Source organism: Tupaia chinensis, unplaced genomic scaffold, assembly GCF_000334495.1.
Source record: "Tupaia chinensis unplaced genomic scaffold, TupChi_1.0 Scaffold000418_1, whole genome shotgun sequence".
Classification (NCBI taxonomy): Eukaryota; Metazoa; Chordata; class Mammalia; order Scandentia; family Tupaiidae; genus Tupaia; species Tupaia belangeri.
Window position 1 is genome coordinate 1,199,213 of NW_006159923.1, and position 7,718 is coordinate 1,206,930.

A 7,718-nucleotide genomic window follows, 5' to 3' on the forward strand; every position below is an offset into this window, starting at 1 on the left:
GGCCCCGAGTAGCAGCTGAGCCCTGGACGCAGCCACCAGTGGCCGGGGCTGAGGCCACACAGCCTAGAACGCCAGAGAAGGCAGGCCAGACGCCCCTCCTCCCCCGCACCCCGGCGGGCAGCCCCACACAAGGCTGTGCCAGGCTGGGAGGCTCGGGGCTCCCCACGCCCCCATGCAGTGACCGCTTCCCCGACATCAGCCACCTCAGAGTGTGGCCTGGATTCATCCCGCTAGTGCCTCCCCAGACAGGGCTCCGGCCTGTCAGTCACGCCCTAGACTCCTGTCCCCTGTTCCCCCCCCCCCGCCCCCCCCCCCCCTGCCCCGGTGGCCCCTGCTTTGCCCACCTGGGGCATCCCTGGCTGCCCTTGCTCCTAGCTGGGGTGGATGACTGGGTCCCAGCATGTAGAGCTCCTGAGGTTGTGGCTGGGAGGCTCCAGGCGGAGCAGGAAGGCAGCAAGGCGGAGTGTAGGACCCAGCTGGCAGGGAGACAGAGCGGGCTTTGTGAAGGAAGACCTCCATGCCCGCTGCCTCCCACTCCCAACAGATAAGGCTGAGCACACAGCAGCTGGCCCGGCCGGCCCCACCCACCTTCCTCGACCACCAACACACAGGAACTCTGTGTGAGAGAGGCCGCCCAGCCCTGGCCCGGTGGAGGGGGACTGGAGAAGCCTGGGGGACATGGGAGACCACCCCCGAGCTGGCCTCAGGGCCAAGCTGGCCCAACCCAGCCACTCTGGGCCCCCATCTCAGGGGTTACCACGCCTCAAATGATGGGGTCAGCAGGCCCAGGAGGAGGGGGAAGGCCATCGGGCAGTCCCTGCCTGCTCTCAGCTTGTGCCTTGTAAATAAATGTACAGGTTGGACGTGGCCCTGCCCTCTGTGTGCATGCACTGTGCGAGGGCTCAGCTGACCTCTGTTCATTGAGCACCTACTATGTGCCAGGTGCTCTGTTAACAGCCATCAGCACATGTGTGTGGGTTACTGCTGCAGGCTCAGGCGCCACCCTGTTCGGGGTGTGATGTGAGCAAGTGGCTTCCCCACTTCGTGCCTCAGTTTCCTTACCTGTGAGAAGGGCCATGACAGCAGCCAGTATAATGAGGTGTTACTGTGTGCCGGGCTTTGTTTAAGCACCTGTGGATACGTCGGCTCATCGACTCCTCACAGCGAGCTTAGGAAGCAGATATGATCGCTCCCATTTCACAGAGGGGGGCCTGAGCCAGAGAGCGGCAGTGAGAGGACGGCCTGATAGGGTGGGGCGATGGTTGCCTCGGTCAGACTGAGGCTGTGCTCAGCCCTGGGAGTGCTCAGGGGACCCCGGCGTTCCTGTCCTCACTCGACAGAAGAGGAAACCGAGGCTCAGAGAGAAGGAACTTGAAGGCTATGCAGCAGGGCAGGGGCTGGGGCTTGGAATGAGCTTTCCTGTCTCCCAAGTAAGGACCTGCCCAGGAGCTGCCTCCAGGAGGAAGCAGAGCAGGGTCTCTGGGTAGAGGTCAGAGGAAGGACCGGGGTCTCCTCGGAGGCCCCAGGGGGAGGGCTGCTCTCTGCTCTTCCAGTTGGCCTGCCTTCCATAGGCCGGCAGTGCTCCATCGGCTTGAGGCAACAGCCTCGTGAACAACACGGGGACTGAATAGGGTGCAACCTTTCTGGCTGTGGGGACAACTGAGTCAGAAGGGAGATGGCCCTGCCAGGGACATGCCAGTTCCAGTAGGAACGGCAGGGGACAGCAGTTAACACATGGGGGCACCTGCTGCCCGCCCTGGGCCCAGCACTCCTTGATCACATTGTCACGCACAGTACCCTGCAGGGTGAGTGCAGGCATTTGAATCCATTTCTCAAAGGGGGAGCTGTAAGTCACTTGATCAGGGTCACGTGGCAGTATGACCTGACAGTCTGAGGTGGGAAGTTCTGCTTTTATTTTTTTAGAATTCTTTTATTTTCTTTCTTTCTTTCTTTTTTTCTTTTTTGGAGAGGTTTTTCACTATAGGGCGCGTGCGCTCACCCGACAGACAGAGAGAGACATAGAGACAGAAAGCGAGAAATCACCCCCCGGGGGGATGGTCACGCTGCAATCCCTTCTCCTCCATTCTCCTCTTGGGATCTTGGGCACGCACGCACATGCGCCTGGCGTGAGTTTTAAGCCACCGGGTCTGGGACGTGAACCACGGTCGACTATGTGGGAGTCCAGTGACATAGCCATTACGCTAACTGCTGGTTCCCAGAATTATTTTGTTTTCTTTATTGCTATTATTTCAATTTGCCATAGAGCATGCGTGCTCACCAGCAAGAGACAGAGAGAGAGAGAAAAACAGAGAGAAAGCAAGCTGCCAGGTCTGGGACTTGAGCTGTGGTAGCTCATGTAGGAGTCCAGCCCCTTAACCACCACTCCACCTGCTGACCCAAAGCATCTGGTTTTAAACACTATCCTGAGAAATGTTAGACTTACCCCCAGAGAGAAACTCCGCAGTCCCTTGGCTGCTCCTTCATGAGTGCTGGTGTGGAGGGCAAGGCCAGGTTCTTACCGCCCCCTGCTGGGTTCCAGTGGGTGGGTGCAGTCCTGCTGCAGCAGGTGCCGCATGGGATGATGAGGTGTGGGAGCTCTGGGGCTTGAACCTGACCCTTGCAGTCGAGGTTGTGGGGGACCTGGGGAGCCTAGCTTGGGCTTATGGTGGGAGGCGTACTGATGGGCAGGGCCCCGGGGCCGTGGATCCCTGCCCACCTGCCGGCCGGCCCACCGCCACCTGCCAGCTGGGCTAGGCCTGTGGTTTCCTCTGAGTGGTTCTCTCGGCCTCACTGGCCCCCACCCAGGCTGCGCCTCGGCCACACAGCGTGATGATGAGGGCTGAGTCACCACTGTGGGGGGAGGGCAGGGAGCGAGGTCCAGCCAGAGTGCAGATCCAGATCTGGGCGCTGCATCCAGCTGGGGAAACTGAGGACAGAACGGGAACAACTCCTCATCAAAAGCCACAGCAGCTGAGACTAGAACCCAAGACTCCCGACTCCCAGCACAAGCCTCAGTTTCTTCCTCTGGAATGTGAAATGACAACCTCAGCTCTTCCACACTGAGAGCCGCCCTGACAGTCAGCAGTGGGATGAGGCGCCGGCTCACTGTATCTCATGGCTGCAGAAACAGGTTCAGAAAGCCGACATCACTTGCCCAAGGCCGCGCAGCAAATTAACGTGTCCTGGGCAAGAATCCCACCCAGAACCACAAAACAGGACTAATTGCTCCCCCAAGCCCACACCCCCCCACCCAGGAGCATGTCTTAGAAAGCTTTTCATTCATCAAGGGTCTCCTTGGGCCTCCTCTGGTCCCTGGCGGCAGAGAACATAGACTCAACACTTGGTGAAGAAATGGGAGTTTAGAGAGATTTGGTTCCCATCCAGGGCCCCGGAGCGCTCAGTGCAAAGCTGAGGCCATGGCGCCTGGTGCAGAACTGGGGCTGCCTCTCTCCGGCCTGGACCTCAGCTCCACTGTTTCCCGTGGAGCTCACATCCACACCTGAAGGGACGAAGCTGCCCTGATGGAGGGGTGAGTCCATGGCTGGGGCTGCCAACTGGAGCCATGCCCAAGCAGGGTCAGCGTTAAGGCTCTGGGTCTGGGTTTCTGCAGTCCCCAGGGTGCCCATCTGTCAGCTTCCCTGCCCCTGGCTTGGTCTGCCCTGCTCACCACAGCGCCAGGGCCCAGTGTCCGTCACGATGCCTGTGCTGTGCTCTCCAGGGCAAGGTGTTCTGTGTCTCGTGGTACCGGGCCCCAGGCTTGCCTCGCCCAGGGTCCTGGCCTCCTGTGGGCTAACAAGGGTTAACATCCTCAATGGGTCTGCTCCTCCCAGCTGGGCTTGGCCCAGAGAACTTCCCTGCAAGACCATTTCCTGCTGCTGGGCCTTGGCCAGTCCCGCAGTGACCACCCCCATGGGTCTGAAGCCATTCAGGCCGCATCTGGTTTGGATTACACCAGGGCTGGTGACGCTGCCTTTTCCTGTCTGGGTCCAATGGCCTTGAATTCCACCAGCCACCTTGGACCCTGCAGGGCTGCGGTGGGAAAAAATTCAGCCAGTGACAACGCTGCCCTGAGGGGGTGAAGCAGCCCTGGCTGCACTGAAGGACACGCTGCCCAGACCCACATCTACCTGTGTAGTGGCCTACGCACCTGTCTCTTCCTGCCCTCCAGTGGGTAATACCTATGAAGCACCGGGGTCCATACCGAGGAATTCCCACGTGTTCATTCATTTCAGCCCCACCTATGAATGGCTATTTTCTTTCTTTGTTTCTTTCAGTTCTTTTCTTTCTTTCTTTCTTTCTTTTTTTTTTTTGAGAGGTTTTTGCTATAGGGCGTTTGCGCTCACCAGACAGACAGAGACAGAGACAGAAAGCGAGAAATCACCCCCCCCCCAGGGGGGATGGCCACGCCGCAATCCCTTCTCCTCCATTCTCCTCTTGGGATCTTGGGCACGCACGCACATGCGCCTGGCGTGAGTTTTAAGCCACCAGGTCTGGGACGCAAACCGTGGTCGACTACATGGGAGTCTAGCAACATAGCAATTATGCTTACTGCTGGTTCCCTCAATTATTGTCTTTTATAAGTTCTTATTTACATTTAGTTGTACATCTTTGTGGTGTACAATACAGCTTTTTTTTTTTTTTGAGAGATTTTTGCTATAGGGCACATGCGCTCGCCAGACAGACAGAGAGAGACATTAGAGACAGAAAGTGAGAAATCACCCCCCAGGAGGGATGGTCACGCCGCAATCCCTTCTCTTCCATTCTCCTCTTGGGATCTTGGGCACGCACGCACACGTGCCCAGGGTGAGTTTTAAGCCAACAGGTCCAGGACTCGAACTGCAGTCGACTACATGGGAGTCCAGCGACATAGCCATTACGCTAACTGCTGGTTCCCTACAATATGGCTTTTTGAAAGTATGTAGGTAGTGTGTGATAATCAAAATCAAAGATGCTACCATAATGCATCATCTTCAACAAAGAACTTTACGTTACGTTATGGACCTTTATCTCTCTCTCTCTCTTTATTTTTTTCGGAAAAAATTTGCTGTAGGGTGAGTGCACTCTCCAGAAAGACACAGAGAGACAGAGAGACAGAAAGTGAGAAATCACCCCCCAGGGGGGATAACCACGCCACAATCCCTTCTCCTCCATTCTCCTCTCGGGATCTTGGGCACGCATGCACACGCACCCGGTGTAAGTTTAAGCCACCAGATCCGGGACTCGCGGTGGAGAGACAGAGCTCCCGGCCAGGCCGTGCGGAGCTCCATCTGGTGGGGAGACTGCCCCTGATCGGCAGCAGTGAATTTAGACTGTGCTTCTCAGGGCCTGTAGCGGTCAGGGAGTGCTTCTCTGAGGACACTGGAAGACGCGAGGGAGGACCCCATGAACACTCCTGGAAGACAATCCTGGCAGGGGAAAGAGCCAGGCCAGGCTGCTTGGGGAGAGGGAGAGGCAGGCAAGAGGAGACGGCAGGATAAAGCCGGGTCACGTGGGCCCTTGCCACAGGACTTGGGCATGTGCTCAGAGTGAGACAGGGAGCCCCTGGGACGTTCTTGGAGATGTCCTCACGGTGAGTGGGTGAACAGGACCGTGGTGAACAAACGCTCATTGTGGGCCTGATCGGTAGTCATCGGGTTGTGGAGGTGGACGAGATGAAGGAGGTAGACCCAGCCCTTGCCCTGAAGCTTACATTCAAGGTGGAGATGCAGTAGAGGGAACACACACACACACACACACACACACACACACACAAATTCCACAGTGCAGGAAGCAAATAGGATGCAGAGAGGGAGAGCAACCGAGGGGCATCTAATCAGATGAGGGGGTGCCGGGGACTTCCCGGGGAGGTGCTATTTGACTTGAGCTCTGGATGTAGGGAATTCAGACAATGTGGACAGAGCTCCCAGGCAGAGGGAACAGCCATGGCAAAGGCCTAGAGAAGGAAAGAAACTCCCCAGGGAGTTGCTGTCTTAAGGGAGCAGGCCAGGGCGACCTCGGGACTGGCCCTGAAGACTGTGGTCTGGAGCAGGCGGCCCTGGCTCCTCCAGGGGCTCCAGGCTGGGTTCTGGCTGACCTTGTGACGGAGTGGGCCTCTGGCCTGTTTTTAGCCATGGAACCACTTTCTTCTGCCCCACTGCTGCCTCCTTGAGTGACCCTCCCCCGCCCCCCCAGTAGGGTGGAAACAGCGAATTAGGAACCTCTGCACAGAGAGGACATGAGGGGCCTCTCAGGGCTGCACACAGGGGTGGAGGGGGTGAGCCTCTACTGGAGTTGTTTTCTATTCTGATTGTATTCCTGTTGACTGAACTGTACAAAAAGTGTGCGGGATGAGCTTTCCCACATGCTGGTCCTGGAGGGTTGGAATCACCCCTGTTTTATAGATAAGGAAACTGAGACTCAGAGAGGTGAATCCACTTGGTCATAGTCACACAGCAAGGAAGAAGGGATGCCAGGAATTGAGTGCAAAGCCTTGTCTATGTAAGGGCCCTTGCTCCCCCCATCCTCCCCCTCCACAGCAGCTAACACTCCTGGGGGTGGGGGAGGGTACGTCAGTTTAAGGGAGACATGCCAAATATCGCTGTTTCCATGTTCCAGACCTTGTTCTATTATTTTGCAAATATGTGTATTTAAAGTTTCCTTCTTTCTCCCAAGAGTGAGGGAGACAGAAACAAAAAACATAGGTGCTTCCAACAAGGTCCTTACACCTTTACGCACTCGCAGCCCTGGATCATAGCACACAGGTTCCTGGCGTGTTCAGGGAGGTCTCTGGACACAAACCTGGGGCCTTCCCAGGTGAATCAGCCTTGCAGAGTGTCGCATTACCTCTGTACCACTGTCCAGTCCTCCATTCTGCAAATACTAATTTATGTAATCTACACAACAGCCCCCATGAAGTTAGGTACTGTTAGTGTCCACATTTTATAGATGAGGAAAACACAGAGAGGGCAAGCACCTTGCCCAAGGTCACACAGCCAAGAGCTGGTGAAGCTGGGATGTGAACCCTGGTAGTCAGACTCTAGAGGCACCTTCTGCCTCCGGCAGCCTGGCCTGTGGGGAGACAGGAGCCTGTGTGGGGAGGGTGTGCTTTGGCAGAAGTCTGGATTTCTGGGTTCTGTGGACTCCCTGCAGTGTAGATGCCAGGGTGGCCAACCAACCTCTCCCTTCTTCCTTATCACCATGGCAGCCTGGAAGTGCCCCACCCTCGGAGGGAGAGGGTCTCCCTGCCCGTGGCCAAGGCACGTCTGGGGTGTGGGAAGGAGTGTCCCACTCTGGCCAAGGAATGCCATAAACCAGGGGAGGAAGAGAGGCAGAGAGCAGCCGGGAGATAAGACTTGGAGGTGGAGGCTTGGGAAGGCCAGCCCTGGGGGCAGTAGTGGCTCCCCTGGGAGTGGCAGTGGGTGCCCTGGGGGCAGGGAGTCCTCTCAGGGACAGCGGCTCTGGTGTCCAGCAGGCAAAGAGCTTTGACAGTCCTCTAGAGCTGCTGGACTCTGGTAGGAGGGGTCCCCTTTCCTGGAACCCTGCGACGTCGACTGTGTGATGCTGTAGGAGATTCGGAGAGGGGGCGGGAGGCGCCTATTCAATCGCGATGTTCCAAGGGCCTGAGCCGCTGTGCTGAGAAACCGGAAAATTCTGAAATCCCCTGACTCTGCCGTTTGAGGGTCTGATTTAGCCTAATTCCGCCAAGAGACTCGGTATCCTTTTGGCTCTAACTTTCTGAG